Below are 21,182 nucleotides of genomic sequence, written 5' to 3'. Positions count from 1 at the left end.
GTTCCGGGATGCTGCCAGAATTTTGTTTATTTTGCCCGGACATACCGCTGCTCCTGCCACCACAGCCGCCAAAGATGGCAAGCGCAGTGGCTCCCCGCTGGGAGGTTCCCGTATTCCGTGATCCCTTGGCAGTCAGACATAATAGCATGCAAGCACGGCACTACCCGTCCCACCTGCCGCCTCCTCGCGAAGTAGAGTGGACAGGGAGGCGAGAAGTTCCTGCCCGCTGCCACCAAGGGAGGCCGTGCCTGCCATTGGCTTCTCCTGCAGCGGACGCTGGGCTAGGCAAGCCAGGAGGGATGGAAGCCAGGGCCTGGGAGTTTGCGCGGGACTGGCAGAGCTGGGAGCTGAGGCGCAAGAGGTAGGTAAACTGAGCTTTCCTTGGCTGAGCTTCGCAGGCTGAAGCCTCTCCTCAGCGTCCTCGCCCTCCCGTCCCAGAAGGCAGAGTGACAAGTCCGCTCTCAGGTCAAGTCCCAGGTTGAATCAGTTCCCCCCAGCTTACACCCGCCTGAAGGGGCAGGGAGGGATGTCTCACCCGACAGTTTGACTGCGTGCAGCTTTCCCTGGAAAGGCCAGCCCTGGAGCTGGCAGGCTTTGCCTCCCTAGCATGGAAAGTAGCCGGCGTAGGGCGAATGGGGGGGGTTGTTTGGAACATTGAAGCGCCAGAACCTAGGCATGGAGCTTGTTTTTAGAGTGTGGCGTGGAGCTGTTCATTTGAAAAGTTTGAAGGGGGGTGTTCTGTTCCCCCCCCCCCGCCGGGTTACAAACAGACAGACAAGCAGGCACAACTAGCAAGGGTTAATTCCTCAGGCTTTAGTAATTGCCTTCTGATAAGGCCTTGGCAGCAAAATACAAAAAGTAAAGGTAAAGGTTCCCCCGCACATGTGTGCTAGTTGTTTCCAACTCTAGGGGCCGGTGCTCATCTCCATTTCAAAGCCGAAGAGCCAGCGCTCGTCCAAGGACGTCTCCGTGGTCATGTGGCCGGCATGACTAGACGCCAAAGGCGCACGGAACGCTGTTACCTTCCCACCGTAGTGGTCCCTATTTTTCTACTTGCATTTTTTAAGTGCTTTCGAACTGCTAGGTTGGCAGAAGCTGGGACGAGTAACAGGCGCTCACTCTGTTACGCGGCACTCGGGATTCGACCCGCCAAACTGCCGACCTTCTGATCGACAAGCTCAGCGTCCTAACCCACTGAGCCACCGCGTCCCAACGCAAAATACAAACAGTCAGCCAAAATAGGCTTGTTACCTCAAGCGTCCACTGGAATGAGATAACTTCCAAACAATTACTCAAAATGAGTCCAAGCAAACAGTCCAGAAACAGAAGTACAGAAGCATTGTCAAGAATTCAGGCCAGGGTTTCAAACAGGTAATAAATCTGACAGACTTCCGAAGATGTGACCAGAAGTTGATTAAGTTATTGTTCATCACAAAGTCCTGAGAGCAGCCACACACCCTTTTGTACCTTGTGGGGTGTGGCTCAGTGACTCAGCTAATCCCTGACCCTCCTACTCTTCCTACGCTGCTGTAAATGCTTGGCTCTGCGCCGTTCTCGGGGATCTAGCCATGATTCATCTCTGCTGCTCTCCATCTGCTGCAGCTGCTCTGGCTCACTCCCAGCCTGGCTAATCACAGGCTGCTCCTCTTGGCCTTCAGATGGAGATGGAGGCCTTGCCAGAGGGGAGGGTCCCAGAGAGGGAGGCCTTGCCAGTTCCTCCCCATCATCCTCAGAGTCCTCTTCCTCAGGTAGGACAGGCTCAGGGGTCAGGGCCACAACAGGGAGGGGATGATTAAGGAAAGTGAGGGCTTGCCATCTTTGGCGGCTGTGGTGGCAGGAGCAGCAACAGGAAGGCGGTGGCAGCTGCTGTTGGGGTGGCTTAGTGCCCTCGCTGTGCCCGGCAGACAGTACTCGGCAAGCGGGCGTGGATGATGCGCCGGCAGCTCCCGCCTCTCCAAGTACCAGGCAGTGCTGCCCAGACACACCACTGCTCCTGCTGCCAAAGATGGCAAGTGGGGCTGCTCCCACACCGGACCTGGAGCACCTGCAGCGTCTTTCGAGGAGGGCACTAGGCCGCCCCAACTGTAGCCGCCGCCGTCACCTTCCTGTTGTTACTGCCCAGCAGGCAGCTGGTGCTGCCCGGACACACCGCTGCTCCTGCCGCCAAAGATGGCAAGAAGCGGCAGTTCCCAATCTTTGCTTCTTTCACTCAATTAAGTTTCCTGTTCTGCGCATGCTTTTTATGGCTCCCATTTTTTTGCTTTTGTGAAAGAACCGGTTCCGAGTGGCTCTTAGACCCATTCAAAGACCCCTGAGTTAGAACAATTAACCAGTGGAACAACCTGCCTCCAGAAGTGGTGAATGCTCCAACATTGGAAGTTTTTAAGAAGAGACTGGACAGCCATTTGTCTGAAATGGTATAGGGTTTCCTGCCTGAGCAGGGGGCTGGACTAGATGACCTCCAAGTTTTGTTCCAACTTTTATTATTATTATTATTATTATTATTATTATTATTATTATTATTATTATTATTATTATTATTATTATTATTATTATTTCAGGAAATTTCTCCTTAGTTCTAGGTTGCTTCTGTCTCTTTGGTTAGTTTCCATCTGTTGCTTCTTGTCCTGCCTTCAGGTGCTTTGGAGAATAGCTTGACTCCCTCTTCTTTGTGGCAGCCTCTGAGATATTGGAACACTGCATCCAATTCCAGCAACTTATTATTATTATTATTATTATTATTATTATTATTATTATTATTATTATTATTATTATTATTATTATTATTATTATTATTATTATTATTATTATTATTATTATTCCTATTTATGTATTTATTTAGCGTATGGCATATTATACATGGACTAGCAATATATATTAACATTTCACCTGGATTAGGAAAACACAATAAAATATAAATGTTAAAAAGATCAATATTCAAATAACAATGTCTAACAATGTCTAACAATGTCTAGGTCATATATATAACCTGTACTGAAATATTCCTGGAGGAACATTTAGAAAGTAGGTAAATAAAAGCAACCTGCTAGATTAAGCAAAAAACACCTAGTACAACATAGTATTTCATGTAATGGCTAATCTGATAAATCTGCAAATACCCTATATACCATCCAGAATTAATCCTTGAGTGAACATGGAGGGAAAACTGACAACTAGACAGCAACAGATATTTTTGCAGCCCAGACGTTGTTATCTAATAAAAATGTATCTGAACTGAGAGTAAGGTAGAGCTTTGGAAAAGTAAACTAGGCCAATTTTAAGAAATGAATCTTACAACTGAGAGTGAATAAGGGACATAATCTGACATACTGTAAACTGACCTTTAAAATGTACTTGTTTATTAAATTCATATGCCACCCATCTTTTTATCCAAAACAACTCTGTATATCAAAATATATATGCAAGAGAACTGTCTAAGCAGATAGAAATTTCATTCTTTTTTCCCACTCTTTCTCGCACAACCAAACTGGTTCTTGCTTCCTTTTGTCCCTGGATGCCTGGAAATGACTTACTGTAGCATTTCACATTGTCAGGAAGCAGAGACAATGACTGGTACACCCATAATACTTAACTACTGTATTATAAAAGGTTATTTGGCTTACTTATGAATTCTATGAAATCATCCACTGCAGACTTGGTTTATGGGTTAGCATTCTAGCTAAACCAAAACTGAAGAATCACAACAACAAATAATTGTAATAATGTTCACCCAAAGTCTGGTAAGTTAACGAACAGGCACATCATAGATGCATGTTAAGGTATACATTGTCAAGAACTCTTTTTTCCCTTTTAGCTCACACTACTCTTCCAAATGTCCTCTCTCTCTCCTCCCCCTCCTTGTTATGTCATGTCATGTTGTGTTGTGTTGTGTTATGTTATGTTATGTTATGTCATGCCATGTCATGTCATGTCATGTCATGTTGTGTTGTGTTGTGTTGTGTTGTGTTCTGTTATGTTACTTCTAACATAGTCATGGTGGTTAGACTAGAAGCAAGGAACCCAGGTTCTACTGCACCCTCAGTCATGGAAGCTCATTTTGATGACTTTGGGTCAATCACCTTCCCCCAGCCTGACTTACTTCAAAGGGTTGTAGATATAGGGAAAAAGAGAAGGAGGGAGCATTTGTGCACCCCAAAATGCCTCTGAAGGGAAACATAAATATACTGTAGATTCATGTAAACCTCCAATGGCAAAGTGATCTCTATCAAAAGGTGGAAAAGGCTTGGAGGTAGCTTTCTTCTTCTTCTTCTTCTTCTTCTTCTTCTTCTTCTTCTTCTTCTTCTTCTTCTTCTTCTTCTTCTTCTTCTCCTCCTCCTCCTCCTCCTCCTCCTCCTCCTCCTTCACTAGTGTTAAAAAGAATTATTAGAAAGATAGCAGGATAAATGCTGATAATGTATCACAGCAATATACAGTAGTTGAAAGATAAATATATAGAGAAAAGTGTGCTAATATTGCCTATTCAGCAAGTCCTTTCCAAAAAGCAAGCTGTTGCTTTGGAGTCCATGATAATATGGAGCTCATATATTATGAAGGTTAATGGGGACCCTGTTCCAATAAAAAGTCCAATTTATCTTTTACGTATAGAACTTGCTGCATTGGGTGTGAAAATACTCAACTTCAGTTGACTTAAAAGAGGACTGGATAAATCCATGAGGTTTAAGTTAAGTTAGGAATTTTGATGTATTACTGCCTCCAGAATCCCTGGGGGGCAGACCTTTAATATCAGTTCTAGGGATAAAGAATGGAAATGGACATCACCCTCCTGCTCATGTTGGTGAGCTTCTAAATGAACCTAACTGATATTATATGAGACAAATATTGAATCCAGCAGGTTGTTTTCTATGTTCTTACGTCTTTTTATTCAGTTGGAGCTCTTAATTTATTTTCCCACGGGAGCAATTATCCAAAGATACTCCGTCTCTTTGCTCCAATAGCTCTGCCATGAACTTTCAACGTGTTGCAGCTTCTTGCCTAATGGCCACCAAGAGAAAAATTATTAGCCCCTTATGACTGTTTTTTTAAAATGCTGGTCTTTTACAACAGAGAAAAGAAAAAAGACATTTTAGCAAATAGCTTTCCTCTTTTATGTCTCCTATGAAAAACATGGGGCCAAAATGTCGCAACAAAAAGACATTCAAGTCATAATATATCTTTTCAATTTTTTCCCCAGCAAGATAGAGCAATATTTTCTGTATATATGAGAAAAAGGGCCATGACCTTGCTGACAGGGTTAATATCAGCCTGACATTGTTAAATTCCTCCTTTTCCTCCAGGCAGCTCATCATAGTGTCGAAATTCAGCTACAATAGAAAAAAAAGCCTGAGGAACAAGATAGGCTGCAATAGGAAACCAAATGCTGTCTAGGGGAAAACCCATCCTTTCCAAGTTAAAGGGCATAACTACCTTGAAATGTGAATCATAGATAAAAAGAAAGAAAGTAGTTTAAAGGAAATCATTTAGAATATTTTCTAAATATGGTATGTTTCAAATTCTTTGCACGTTACTTTCTGTTAGCCCCCCAGATAATCTTCCCTTCTTTGTTGCTGAATATAGAAGTATTCTCCTTATGAAAACAAGAGGCGGTGGAGATCTGTATTGGATTAATACTTTGAGTGGAGAATAGAGACAAATGTTTTGTGGTGGTTCTCCTCCTTTCTCTGTGGTAGGTTCCAGTTGATGTTGGGGAGGGAGGAGAGGCAGATTAAGCCCTAGGTGTGGGGGTTCCTGCTTGCTCCAATCTTTAATTATTCCTCTTTAATATCTACACCAGACCACTGGGAAAGGCAGAATGGGAATCATCAATATGCTGATCATAACAAATTATACATATCCCATGCTATAGTAATGCTATCCAATATTGGCAAAATGCATGGGACCATAAGGTTTGGATGGGGAAGAACCAGCTTTGATTCAACTTGAACATTTGACTCTGGGTATTTGACCCCCCTGGGTCTGGTGAGGTGTCATCTTTGATTCTTGCTGGAGTAGCACTCTTATTGAACAGAGCTAGTGTGCAACTTGGGGGTCCTCCTGGACTCTTAGCTCTTGCTTGAGGAGAATTGGCAGCCATAGCCATATTCATTTTGTGCAGATATTGCATTCTTCCCCAGACCATGAAGCCTTGTAGTTACTCATGCCCTGGACATTTCCTATTGGATTATCGCAACTCATTCTAAATGGAGCTGCCCTTGAAGACCATGATTTTTTTAATTGTGGTTGTTTGCTTTGATTACATGGCTGTGGCCATCATCTTGACTTATCTCCATGTTGACTTGCCTGAAGGTTTGCACCTAACTTTTCTCTCTTTAATACCGTACTGCTGTAATGTCCTTCCATCGTCTGAGTGGTTGAGAAGGCAGGTTTTGCAACATGCCTAAGGACAGAGATTCCTAAAGAGAAACCTCTACCCATGTGGTGATGAGGACATTAAAATTCTGGGTCATGTCCTGCTTGATCACCAAACCACACCCCAACATTTAGGCAAGACTGAGGATGGCCACCTCATTTCCTTACTAGCTGACCAGAAAGTGGAGATCCCAGGTAGTACAGCTTTGTTCTGTACACTGGCTATAGTGGAACATATAGGATTGCATCAAGTTCGGTAAGTCTAAATAATGTTTATATTAGCAAATGTTATGTGTGCTTTGGCATATTGTTGTAATAATTTAAACAGTGATTCTACTAACAACCATTTTGTAAAGCTAAGAAAGCAAGCTACCAATAATGAAAGCAGATGTCCTATCCAGAGTTTTGTGTGCATCGAAATACCACCATCTAGTGGAAAGATTTTAATTTTGGCTGATTATGTAATTCACATAGAAGGAGTAATCATATTAAACCCAGGCACTAAGAAAGGATCCTTCAAAGTAGGTAGAAAAAGTAGTTCATTGCCTTTGGAGAAAATAAGTCTGCCAGACTTAAATATAGCTGTTGTCTTTTTACCCTGCCACATGATTCTTTGCCTGGAGTTAGATATTACAGAAAAGTTAAAATGATAACTAAAGTCAAGTTTTGGATCTGGTCTACAAAGTCCAAGGTTCAAGTCCACCTTTACTCCTTCTCTTGTTCTCTCCCATCTCCAGTGAAATGATATCAACAATAGGACATGATTGTAAAGAGCACATCAACCCAGTGACCTGGGGAATTTAGCTAACAGAACTCTGGAATTTCCCTTGGTCAAAAACTTGAATGAGCAAAAACAATATCCCACAATATGCTAGTTATCTCTCACTAGAGTACAATTCAGTGAGATTTCAGAGTGGGGAACAATGTTTGCCTTGCTTCTGCTCTTTCATGTTCAGGCCAGCCCATGAGATTGCATGGCAACACAAAGTTTGCCAACCCTTTTTGATTTAGATCAATCAAGGTCTAGAGTTAGCTTCAGTCTGCAGTCCTCATGTAAGTAACCTCTTTTTGCTTTTATGCTACTGCCCAGTTTACTTGGGCCTGGTGTATACAGAAGTGTCTAAAGTGAGTATGTAGAGAAAGCTGCATGTTTTTGCACTTGTTACAAGCTGCAATTCAAACAATCAACTGCACAACACTAGGAGACGTTTTACTGCAGAAACTGCCCACTTTCAGATAGCTCCTTGGTAATCATGGCCCCACAAATACCTACTTTATATCATATGTACTGTTTGTTGCAGATTTTTATTTTCATTTATCTTCACCAGAGGTGCAAATCTGAAGCCCTAGAGCACAAGGAACTCCACAAGAAGAATCTGGAGACCTTCAGATGTTTTCAGTCCCAATCACTTTGGGCAATCACAGGAGTTGCATGCTAATGATTTCTAAATTTTGTGATTGATGTCAATGGTGTTGTTCCCATTAAAAAAATCTAGTGCTTCTTTGTTTTCCCTGTGTTGCAATAAACCAGGGATGGGCAAACTTGCAGATCTGGAGATGTACGTAACTCCAGCATCATTTTTTCCCTCCAGAGCCTGGAACCTGGTCTCAATACATCAGTGAATTCTTGTGGCAGAATTATCCAAAGCTATCAGGACAGGCTTCTATCATTTTGAGGTCAGTGTCACAGAAACATAGCACAAGTCTTAAAGTACATTTAACACAATCCCCAACCTCCTGCCCAGAAAATGGGGGGGGGGGAGAAAATCCTAGTCTCCCATCCAGTTTATATCATTACTCTGCCCAGTGTGGTCCTTATTCTAAGGATTGGCTACTTCTGTATGCATTGTATGTTTCTTCAAACATTTGGCAAAATGGCTTTGTTAAGTTCTCCGTTTGGTTAGACATCAACGAGGCAGAATGGTGAAACAGTCATGTCTTTATTCAACACGACAGAACCAGCCCCAAACACTGCTCAGCTTCTATTTATCTGGGCTGCCACTAGTCAGCAGCCAATGAGATTAAACAGTAACTTCCCACCTTAAAATACAAAGCAACAACTTAGGAGACGAGCTGTCTGGAGTTTAACCATAATGGCTGTTAACCATTGCAAACACAGTTTAAAAGCAACTTATCTCAATACATAACACCCCTTACTCCTAGATGGTGCAAATCTTGAACAATGTACATAGTCCTTTAAATACATTGGTGGTTTTCGCTGTTGCTCCGAGCATCTCAGAGCCACTGGAACTTCCCAGTCTTCCTGTTCGCCTGCCAGGCTGGGTAGACCAGGGGCTTGAGAACCGATTGCTTCGGATCTGCCCAAGTCTCTTTGGCTGGCCTGTTCCAGTAGATCTGAGCCAAAGTCCATTTGTGGTACAGTCTGCGTTGAGCTGGCAATTGGTACCAGTTGCTGGTTCTTCTCAATGGGAGCAGTATGTGCAAGCGGGGTTGAATTGCCTGCCAATAGTTCCCCCTCTCCATGGCTGAGAGTCCCATCAGTAATTGCAGGCTCTGCAGACGGGGCATTGTTAAATTGCCCCTGGGGTTGGTTATGAAACAAGTCATTTGCCAGTGGTTGGTTCACTAGTCTCCAGCACAGCTGGTCAATGTGCCACCAAATCACCCTGCCATCTTCCAGGACCACTTCATAGGAAAGTGGCCCCATCACCTTACCAATCACTGCTACCACCCACAGTTCCCCTGGGCCTGGACCATAGTTCCGGGCCCAAACCCGGTCACACACTTGCAAGCATCGCGGTGCTTTTGGCTGTGCAGTGTCAGAAGCAACTCTGTCTGGATGCAGCTGATCCAGCTTAGTAATTAAGCATCTACCCCATCTCAGTTTGGCTGGGATTCTGCCCGTTAAAATGCAGGGTGTTGTGCATTGGCAAAGTAAGAAATCTGCTAGCCTGTGCTTCCAGTCACCGGTTATGATCCTCTTTAAGGGGTCTTTGGTCATACGGACCATTCGCTCCACTTGGCCATTCGAGGCCGGGTGAAAGGGGGCCGAAGTGGCATGCCTTATCAGGTTAGCCTTCAGGAAGGACTGGAATTCTGTAGCAGTAAACTGAGCCCCATTGTTTGAGACTAACATGTCGGGTAGACCATGGGTTGCAAATATTCTGTGCAGTTCCTGGATGGTCCTGGCAGTAGTCATATTTGGGACTGGTGCGACCTCTAACCACTTAGAGTGGCTGTCCACCACAACTAAGAACAGTTGTCCCTGAAAGGGCCTGGCAAAGTCAATGTGGATTCTTGACCACGGAGCGTGCATGGATTCCCATCAGTGGACAGGGGCTTGCAGCATTTTTGGCCTTGATTGCTGACAAGTGAAACAGCTATGAACTTGAGCTTGATATCTTTATCCAGCCAAGGCCACCAAAGGTAGCTCCTCGTGAGTGCCTTCATCCAGACTATTCCTGGATGGTCCTCATGCAGAGACTCTAAAACCCTGGGCCTCAAAGAGCTCGGGACTATGACCCAACTCCCCCAAAGGATGCACCCCTTATGAGCAGAAAGCTCATCCTTCCTCATAAAAAAAACTCTGAAAGTTTGGCCCCAGACATTTGTTAAGCCATCCTGTATACACCCAGTTCAAGACATGGCTAAGCATCTTCTCAGCGGCTGTTTCTGCAGCTGCATCCCCAGCATGAAGGGGAGACTCCAGCAAGTCCTGGATAGCCAGGATGCAAGCAGCCAGAGCAGGGTCTGGCTTTAAATGTGGCAGGGGAAGCTTGCTGGGGCCATCTGCATGGCCCATTTCTTTGCCCAGTTTATGAATCAGGCTGTAACTATAAGCTGAGAGAAAGATAGACCACCTCAACATTCGTGGAGATAAGATATGAGGTGTCTGTCTATTTGTGGTGAATAACCCTAGAAGTGGCTTGTGGTCCGTGAAGACCGTGAAGTGGCGGCCATACAAGTAATCATGAAACTTCTTAATACTGGCCACTATGGCCAGTGCCTCCTTGTCTATTTGTGGGTAATTGCATTCTGCTGAAGACAGTGTCCTAGAATAATAAGCGATGGGAGCCTATCTCCCGTGTGCCAACAAGTGACTTAACATGGCTCCTACCCCATACGGCAATGCATCACAAGCAATGCAGAGAGGCAGCTTTTCCTGAAAATGGGTGAGTACTGAGTTTGAAGACAGCAGTGATTTGACTGCCAAGAAGCTTTTCTCATGGACACTTGTCCACTGCCACTTTGCCTTTTTGTCCAAGAGCCAGTGTAACGGCTCTGCCACTGTGGCCTTGTGTGGAAGAAAGGCATGATAAAAATTCAGAAGTCCTAAAAAGGCCTGAAGCTCCCCCTTCAGACTGGGAGCCTGCTGGATTGCTTTGAGCTCGGAATCCTCCAGATGAATGCCTGCAGCATCTATGCAGAACCCAAGGAATTGTGTTGAATCTACCCCGATCTTGCACTTTTCTTTTTTTAGTTTCAGCCCCACTGTGGAAACACTGAAGGGTGGCTTTGAGCCGTTTGGACAAAATCTCCTCTGACTCCCCAGTGATGAGAACATCATTGAAGTAGGGGCACAAACCTGGAATGTTCTTGAGTGTGTGCTCCATAACTCCCTGAAACAGCCCTGGGGCTACACTGACCCCAAACTGTAGGCACCTGACCATGAAAGCTCCCTTGTGCGTGACAATAGTCTGAGCTTCTGCCGTGGCATCATCCACGGGCAGTTGCTGGTAGGCCTGTGCCAAGTCTAACTTTGTGAATACGTGACATTCCTATAGTCAGTGGCGTAGCGTGGGGGGTGCAGGGGGTGCCGGCCGCACCGGGCGCAACATCTGGGGGGGCGCACTCGCAGCTCTCTGCCCCTGCCTGGCTCACTCACTCTCTCTCACTGCAGTGCTGGCTGTGCGAATCCGATCCGAGCCGCCGGGTCGCCGCCCACTGTGGAGGCGGGTGTGTGCCAGGCGTGCGGTGTGGTGCGGAGAGAGAGCGAGGGACTATATGGGGGAGGGACAGTGCAGCGGCCGCCCAGAGGGTTAGGGGGCACAAATTACTTGCCTTGCCCCGGGTGCTGACAACCCACGCTACGCCACTGCCTATAGTGATGCCAAAATGTGGCTGACTACAGGCACCGGATATGCATGTTGTTGAAGTGCTCTGTTAATAGTGCACTAATAATCTGCACATATGCGCACCTCACCGTTGACCTTAAGTGGAGTGACTATGGGGTCTCCCACACCCCACTATCTACTGGCTGTAACACCCCCTGTTGCACCAGCTTGCCTAGCTCTGCATCGATTTTGGGCTTGAGGGCAAAAGGCACTCGGCAAGGCTTGATCCATATTGGGGTTACGGTAGGATCAAGGTGGAGGGCAATTGGAGGCCCCTTGTATTTTCCTAAGTTCGGGCTGAACACATCAGCAAACTCTTGGCAAACTGCTGACAGGTCCACTGCTAGCGTTTTGTGAATGCCTGTTCCTTGGATGCCCAAGGCATCAAACCAATCTAAGCCAATGAGGCTTGTGCGGTGGCCCTCGACAACCATAATGTCCAATAGACCCTCAAACCTCTTGAACTGCACCATGAGCATAGCTTCTCATTAACAGCTACACAGGAGTTTTGTAAGTCCATCAGCAACAGGTTAGACAGCCTGAGTTTTACTTGTTTGTTGCTACAACTGCAGATGTGATTAAACGTTCCTTGGGAAAATACAGATAGGGCTGACCCAGTGTCCAGTTCCATGTTACATGGAACTCCCTGAAGCTTGACCTTTAGCCTAAGCTTCTCTTTAAGGGGATGATGGGCTCCAGTTCTGAAGACGCTCCTTCGACTGGAGTGATAGCCAACTTGGTGTTGCCTGGGGGCCCCAGTACCTTTCCTGAATACTTCTTCTTGGGGTATGTCCCATGGTGACCTCTGCAGACAGCAGCAATGTGGCCTTGTTTGCCACATACCCAGCACAAGGCTGTGCATAACCTGCACTCCGAGCATCTATGACGACCTCCACAGCCCACACATCGAGGGAACTGCCTTCTCAAGCTGGTTCCTCTCTGGCTTCTTCTGGAGCCGATCAACCACCAAGGTCCGTGTCAGAGTCTTCTGGCCTTTTGACGTCCTTGTGGTGGACAGTTTCTGTGCTGGGAGTGTTCTTGGAGGGCCGTAAGGCCTTGACGGCTCCTCCAGCAGCTTCATCACCTCCTTCAGGGCTTCTTGGAATGAAAGAGTCTCTTGCAAATAATTTCTGTTGGAGACCTTGATTACTGAATCCGCAGACTAGTCAGTCTCTCAGTCTTTCTTCAAGTTCTGCAAAGTTGAATAACCGGGACACCTGGAGAAGAGTGGCTATGAACTCGGTGGCAGACTCTCCAGGCTGATGCTCCCGCTGCTCAAACGCATGCCGCCATTTTGAGTTTCGGCTCAAAATGGTCTTTGAGCTTCTTCTTAAGATCTGCATAGGCAATTGACTCGAGTGTAGCCGGGGCGAGCAAGTTCTCAGCTATATCGAATGTAGCCAGGCCGCATACGCATAGGAGTGTAGCAGCCTTCAAGCTGTCTTTGCTAACCTCGATGCAGGAGATGTAGGAACTCCACCTCTCAGGAGGCACTACATTGAGCTCCGGCAATTTTCCAACTTTGGCCATGGTGAGTTTTCGTTGTCCTCGCAATGTCTTGTGCTGCTGTGCTAGCCCTAGGACGGATCCTCAGGGCATGGCGGTCTCCGTGTGAATTGCCGGCAGACCAAGGGGGGGAGCATAGTTCCTGCCAGGCTCAGGTGCTGGTCTCTCCCCCTAGCGACCTCTGTCTTCTACTTGAGGAGCATATCCCACCTTCTTGGTTTGGTGAGACAACAAGGCAGAATGGTGAAACAGTCACGTCTTTATTCACACTACAGAAGCAGCCCCAAACGCTGCTCAGCTTCTATTTATCTGGGCTGCCACTAGTCAGCAGCCAATGAGATTAAACAGTAACTTCCCACCTTAAAATGCAAAGTAACAACTCTGGAGACCAGCTGTCTGGAGTTTAACCGTAACGGCTGTTAACCGTTGCAAACACAGTTTACAAGCAACTTATCTCAATACATAACAGGCTTATTCAAAGATATTGCATATACATAGGAGAAATTATCAAGTAGAGTGCGATATGCCACAAAATATTACAGCAGGGAAGATTCCACCAAAATCCTCCATTCTGTTTGGTTCAAGAAGCATTATAAAGCCACTGAGTCTTCTCCATCATTACTGGGTTGTACTTTTAAAATATTTTTTAAAAGTATTTTACTTAGGTAATGTACTTTTCATTATGCAAACTGATGATGTTACTGTTCTGTTCCAGCCTATGACTGGCCCTGTTGGAATGTCAGGGACAACCCCTTTTTATATTTAATAGGCTGGAACTAATCCAACCAAATTTATTTGCAAAAGCTAAACAAAAAAGTTCAAACAAAAGTTAAATACAGACCAAGACTTTATCAGAAGCTCTTCAAACAGTTGCCTTCAGCAACCAGCACCTCCCACACATTCCCTTTTTAAACAGCAGCCTCAAGGCGTGGCTTCTCATTGCCTTCTCCCGAGTTGCCTCATTGCTTTCCTTTGCTCAGTTCTGCTGGATTGCCTCCTGCTCCTAGCGTCTCTGAACAGAGCCAGCTGTGGATCGTCTTCTTCCAATCTTTCAGGGTCACACAGCTGGGTCTGAGGAGGAACAAGATGGGAGGGGCCTGGCTGAGAGTTCTGCGGTGCATCAGAACCTTCCTCTGACACGAAAGGCTCTCCAAACCCCTCCTCCTCCTCCTCCTCTTTAGAATTGTCCGACTCAGCTGCTGAATCCACAGGCTGATGCTGAATCACAACAGTTACCTAGTTTGGGTAGTGAAACATCTGCAAGAAAACAGAGCATCAAGGACCTATCATGTCAACACTGAGCTACAAATATTCTCTTTTATTAGTAAAATAAGTTGGCTCTGTAAAATCCTCTGAGCTTGCCAGTTCTCCTGTTTGTATATGGACGGTCAATATTCTATCAGTGTTGTTGCTATTAAAGTATTCTGTGTCCTAGGAGCCCTGAAAAATTTCCATTTTTTTAAATAATACCCAACTGTTTGCCTCCATCTCATATTCTGCATCATTTCAGGGAATCAAAACTAAAACCATTGGGTATGGAATGCTCTGACATTCCTATATCCTAATTTGGGGGAAAGCTTCCAGAGCTTTAACATGAGGTCACCCTTTCTGTGCTTGCTGAAAAACATCTATTGTGAACCAATGAGAGATAAAAGAAAGCTGTAAATCTCAAGTACAAAAACAACCCTCCCTTTTCGCAAGTTCACTGCTCTGTTTTAAACCATGAGACACACAGGTCTGATTTAGGGCAAGGGAGTGAAAAGTAAGCCAAATGACATCATGCTTTTATTTCTGGTAACAGCAACTAAAACCAATTGTGAAATGTGGGATTTTTGGAGGGGAGTATTAACAAACTGCCGAATTCTTTCTTCACTTTTGATTTCAAATATGCTTGCACTGCGATAAATGTCAGCAATGTCAACATGTTTTACAGATAGCAGCCCCTGGCTAACCTTGACATGTTGAAAAGTAGGATCAGATCTGGTTAGCACCATAAAATCCCATAAGTGTTGGCTAGAGTGGAAACTTGAAAAAACTGGAATACATTCCCATATCATTGCCAAAAAGCAACATGGACATCCCCATGTAATCATTAGGGATCGAGCTTGGCTAGAAGTAGACTTTATTTTGCACAGGTCAGGTGTGCTAAGACCAGGAAGACAAACTATTTTTTGCTCAATGATTAGAATACAATTGGGGAAAGTAAATATTCAGGGCACTTCTACCCCAGTTCTTTGCGGAATTCAAAAACAGGCCTGCCCTGCCTCAGTGTTGGCTCAGCTGGGAAATGAAGAACTATCTTGCCCAATGGGACCATTGGAGTGTACAGTAGTAAATGGAGGAAACCCTATGGATAAAAGTCATTGAAAGATCACAGGGAAGGCAGAAGAGATACAGCATGCAAATATTTTGAGTGAAAGGTTAGGCCAGGGGTAAGCAACCTTGGCTCTTTTATGACTCGTGGACTTCAACTCCCAGAATTCCTGAGCCAGCATGGCTGGCTCAGGAATTCTGGGAGTTGAAGTCCACGAGTCATAAAAGAGCCAAGGTTGCCTACCCCTGGGTTAGGCTATAGAAAGAGTCACAGAAAGATTTTCAGACTAGAGCAGGTTGTGTCCAACAGTGGCAACTTTAAGACTTGTGGACTTCAATTCCCAGAATTCCACAGGTCTGAAAGTTGCCAAGGTTAGATACCCTTGGACTACTACAGCATGTAAGGGGAGGGAGTTCATATTATCATATCTTTGAGTTACGAAGTACAAACAATAGAAGACCGATCAAATCACTCTTTGAAATCAACAGAAAAACAAATGAACTGATCACAAACAAATACATTTTAAAAAGAACTATGCAACAAATGGAAATATTAAAAGAGCAATGAATTTAAAAAGCATCAGTTCTTTTCTCTTTGCACTCCCTTCTCTCTATATATGTACACATGGCCCCGCAAATCCTAGGTTCTGAAGATGTACTACACATGCACTGTAATGTCCAGCAGGTTCAAATGTGGCCTATGATCATTATACCCCCATAGGCAGGAAACAACCATGATTCTACAGAAGAAGGTATACTTTCCATGCAAAAATTAATGATTGACTCCACTCATACAGTGGACATTGCTCCTCCTGAAAAGGAATAGAAAACATTGCTAAGGTAAGGTAAGGTAGGGTAAGGTAACATAAGGTAAGGTAAGACAAGACAAGACAAGATAAGACAGACAGGACAGGACAGGACAGGATAAGATAACCTTTATTGTCTTTTTTTTTACTGTGGACACAACGGCACACATCAAAAATGAAATATAGTTGCCCGCTCTCAGTGAAACACATACATGACACACCTAAACATACTATATACAACACATGCATAGACACACACCCTACATATACATAACAAATAAATATTAAATACTGTCCATCTTGAATATATAACGGAAGGAGGAAGCTTGAGAGTTCACAAGATTAATGCTGTATGGAATGAAACTATGGCTGAATCTGGATGTTCTGCTACAGATACCACGAAGCCTCCTCCCAGAAGGTAACAAGGAAAACAGGTCATGAAGAGGATGAGTAGTGTTCCAGATAATCTTACGGACCCTGCTCAAGCAATGCTTCTGTCCTATCTCCTGGATGGGAGGGAGGGAACTGCCAATGATCTTTTCAGCCATCCTCACCACTCTCTGCACCGCCTTCCTGTCTGAAGCAGTGATGCTTCCAAACCAGACTGTGATGCTGTATGACAGGATGCTCTCAATCATCCCCCTGTAGAAAGTGGTAAGGATAGAAGGAAGATGTGCTTTTCTCATGCAACGCAGAAAATGCAGGTGCTGTTGTGCCCACTTCACCAGTATCTCGCTGTTGAGCAACCAAGCCAGCCTATTCGTTAGCTGCACACCCAGGAATTTTATGCTGGTAACCATCTCCACAGGTGAATCATTAATGCACAGAGAAGTGTGGCTGTACCTGCCTTTTCTGAAATCGACAATCATCTCTTTGGTTTTTCCAGTATTTAAAACTAGGCTGTTTTCCTTATACCAGTTCACCAACCCCTCAACGTCCTTGCGGTAAGCATCCACAATGTCATCATGAATAAGGCCCACTACTGTTGTACTGCGAACTTCACAATATGGTTGATGGCAAACCTAGCACAACAGTCATGGGTCAACAGGGTGAAGAGCAGTGGACTTAGGACACAGCCCTGAGGAGAACCTGTGCTCAAGAAAATGGTGTTAGAGGTATATCTTCTCTGGATCCAGATCTTCATGTATCCTTGATTCCTCTTTAGTGGTCCCTTTTTATTGTTCTTTGAGCCTGTCTTCAAAGGATCTCCTTCTCGAACAGGGAGTTGGACTAGAAGACCTCCAAGGTCCTTTTCAACCATCCCATTTATGTTCTATGTCTGCCACAAATTCTGACACTGGTTTCAGTTATTAAACTGATCCAATGTTTTTTCAGTCACTTTAAATATCATAGCCCTGCTCTAATACAGTATCAGACAAAACAAATCAAAATAACTGACGATTTTTCTCTTCCTAAATGTGATGCACAACACTTAACTGCACACTTCACATATGATATTCCTAACCTTTCTGGCAAAGCAGCACAAACATTGGGTACAAATCAGTAGGATTTTCTCCATGCTTAATTGATATAAACAATACTGTTTTCACAAAGGTCCCATTTTGTGGCAAAATAGTATCCAAGCAAAAAGGTAAAGGTAAAGGTTCCCCCGCACATGCATGCTAGTCATTTCCAACTCTAGGGGCCGGTGCTCATCTCCATTTCAAAGCCAAAGAGCCAGCACTTGTCCGAGGACCTCTCCGTGGTCATGTGGCCAGCATGACTAGACGCCAAAGGTGCACAGAATGCTGTTACCTTCCCAGCGTAGTGGTCCCTATTTTTCTACTTGCATTTTTACGTGCTTTCGAACTGCTAGGTTGGCAGAAGCTGGGACGAGTAACAGAGTAACACTCTGTTACACGGCACTCGGGATTCGACCTGCCAAACTGCCGACCTTCTGATCAACAAGCTCAGTGTCCTAACCCACTGAGCCACCACGTCCCGCATTTAAATATGCTTTGTTTAAGGCAGAGGCCGGTTACTTTTACAGATGCCAGGTATCACTGTATGATTTAATGCAATGTTGCAGGCATCAAAAGGTAATTTTAAAAAACTGAATGTAAAAATATGCCTCAAATCTCATGGGATTTGCTAATCTCATGGGATCTCAGTCTCAACCATTTTATATGGCTGCCCACCTCAAAGGAATCAGGATTAGCATCTTGAAAATCAGCGAGTGCTATCTAGCATAACGATATCTTTGAAGGATGAATACATCTTTTGAAAGATAACAATAGCTATAGTACTTTTCAGTGTTAGGATAGATGTTCCTCATTTAGGCGGTGTCCCCAAATATAAACAAGCAATTTTCAGCATTTTAATTCAGTGGCCTTTCCTGAAACCAAATAATGGAATTATCTTCAATGCAAGTCATGCCAGAAGTCTTGGGCTCAGATACCTCTATGTTTGTTGATCTATTAGTAATTGTTAAATGTCACATTTCCAGATAAATAAATACATTCTCATTACTGAGCATAACGCAACACAACAATCACAGAATTGTTCATTCAGAAAATAATCTCAGAAATCAACCCTGAGTGCTGGTGGTGCAGTGGTTAGAATGCAGCATTGTAGGCAAACTGCCCACAGTCATGAGTTCGATCCTGACTGGCTCAAAATTGACTCAGTCTTCCATCCTTCTGAGGTTAGTAAAATGAGGACCTTGATTGTTGGAGGCAATATGCAAACAATGCTTCTACATGTAAATTGCCCAGTGAGTATAATAATAATAATAATAATAATAATAATAATAATAATAATAATAATAATAATAATAATAAAGTTGGAAGGGACCTTGGAGGTCATCTAGTCCAACCCCATGCTCAGGCAAGAAACCCTATACCATTTCAGACAAATGGCTGTCCAGTCTTTTCTTAAAAACTTCCAGTGTTGGAGCATTCACCGCTTCTGGAGACAGGTTGTTTCACTGGTTAATTATTCTAACTTTCAGGAAGTTTCTCCTTAGTTCTAAGTTGCTTCTCTCCTTGATTAGCTTCCATCTGTTGCTTCTTGTCCTGCCTTCAGGCACTTTGGAGAATAGCTTGACTCCCTCTTCCTTGTGGCATCCCCTGAGATATTGGAATACTATTATCATGTCCACACCACACACCCCATCCTTCTCTTCATTAAACTAGACATACCCAATTCCAGCAACCGTTCCTTATATGTTTTAGCCTCCAGTCCCTTAATCAACTTTGTTGCTCTTTTCTGTACTCTTTCTAGAGTCTCAAAATCTTTTTTACATCATGGTGACCAAAACTATATGCAGTATTCCAAGTGTGGCCTTACCAAGGAATTGTAAAGTGGTATTATTACTTCACATGATCTTGATTCTATCCCTCTGTTAATGCAGCCTAGCACTGTGTTGGCTTGTTTGGTAGCTGCAGCACACTGCTGGCTCATATATAAGTGATTGTCCACTAGGACTCCGAGATCCTTTTCACAGTTACTACTTTTGAGCAACATACCCCCTATACTATACCTATACATTTGTTTTTTCTTGCCTAAATGTAGAACCTTACTTTTTTCACCATTGAATTTCATTTTGTTAGATAGCACCCAGTGTTCGAGTCTGTCCAGATCCTCCTGTATCTTAAGTGTCTTCTGGAGTGTTGGCTATTCCTACCAGCTTGGTGTCATCTGCAAATTTGATGAGTTCCCCATCTGTCCCCTCGTCCAAATCGTTGATGATGTTGAAGAGCACTGGGCCCAGAACAGAGCCCTGGGGCACCCCACTACACACTTCCCTCCATGTAGATGTGGTTCCATTGAGGAGCACACACTGAGTACGGCCAGTCAGCCAGCTATGAATCTGTCTGGTGGTGATGCTGTCTAACCCACATTGTTCTGTCTTATTGAGTAGTAGGTTGTGATTTACTTTATCATCGCCTTACTGAAGTCCAAATAAATTATATCCACAGCATTCCTCTGATCCACCAATTTTGTCACTTGGTCAAAGAATAAGATTTGTCTGGCATGATCTGTTTTTGACAAACCCATGTTGGCTTTTAGTAATGACTTTGTTTGCCTCTAGGTGTTCACTGATTCGTTGTTTGATTATTTTCTCCAGAATTTTCCCAGGTATTGAGGTCAGGCTGATAGGTCTGTAATTTCCTGGATCCATTTTTTCCCCTTTTTTGAAGTGTGGTATATAAGCCTAAGTGCTATTGTTAGTATTATTGCTATTGCTAATTCTATCTTGATTCAGTGAAGGAATTCAATGCAGAAGAGCATTCTAGATTTGTGATTGTATAGATTCTCCCACCAATAAAGGAAAACCTACAGTATTCACTTACATGGCGTCCATTTAATTCTGAGGTTTCTTAATATTTAGCATAATTTTGATACCTGGTAATTTTTATCAGGTTCTATGTCAGAATCCATTTATATCACATTTCATAATTGTATAGGTAGAACAACGTGCTATTTCTGGGGATTCTGCCATCTCTCCGAGGGGGGGGGGGAGAAGATGGTTACTAAAGCGATTTTCAAACAACAGGGAATGTTTTAACTGGGGGAGGGAGGGGGACAGACAGGTCTGGATTGCATCTTCATTTACAACTGAAAAGGAAAGCAATAACCATAAAACCAAGGAGAGTTCCCTTTCCCATGGAAGGACCTGACACCTAGCAACTGATGAGAGCCTGACCAAATGGATGAGGGGAGGGGCTGAAATGGGAATGTTTTATATAGGATTGAAATGTAACTTTGTTAGATTCCGTCTTGTATTGCCACAATCGATTCCATCCTAGTAAACGTTTTCCTTTTGGACTAAACTTGCATCCAAGAGTTCTTATTTCCTAAGATGTGGATTGAGGTGGGTCCTGACATTCTAGCTTTGTTTTTATTGTTTTTTATTATTAATTTACTATTATTATTATTATTATTATTTGCCTCCCATCTCTCAGTTTGAGATGGCTCTGGTTTTTTTAATGGAATGGAATGTTAGGAAATATAGGGCTTCCTATTCTTCAGAGACATTTATACATCCTCACTATATAAATAAAAAGTATATTGTACATTAGTATTCCCAAGAAAGTCTAAATGTCCTTCCCTTCCAAGGGAGGACAAACCAATAATATGAATGTAACTGATGACCTAATCCCCAAGAAAAAAA

General features: G+C 43.9%; 1 long non-coding RNA gene across 2 annotated transcripts in view; it reads right to left on the bottom strand.

The window, feature by feature from the left end:
• Window positions 1-2,952: 2,952 nt before the first annotated feature.
• Window positions 2,953-21,182, bottom strand: part of LOC308672833 — a 46,861-nt gene continuing 28,631 nt past the window's right edge. The window contains exons 3-4 of one of the 2 annotated variants that reach the window (XR_014027525.1): window positions 4,873-4,992; window positions 2,953-4,364 (exon numbers count right to left, since the gene is read on the bottom strand). This is a non-coding gene — a long non-coding RNA (uncharacterized lncRNA). The remainder of the gene's footprint in view (window positions 4,365-4,872; window positions 4,993-21,182) is intronic. The other variant, XR_014027524.1, reaches the window with a different exon arrangement.

Source organism: Vipera berus, assembly GCF_964194415.1.
Source record: "Vipera berus genome assembly, chromosome: 1".
NCBI lineage: Eukaryota > Metazoa > Chordata > Lepidosauria > Squamata > Viperidae > Vipera > Vipera berus.
Note: the sequence above shows the minus strand (reverse complement) of the source record. Positions and strands in the feature narration are given on the sequence as shown.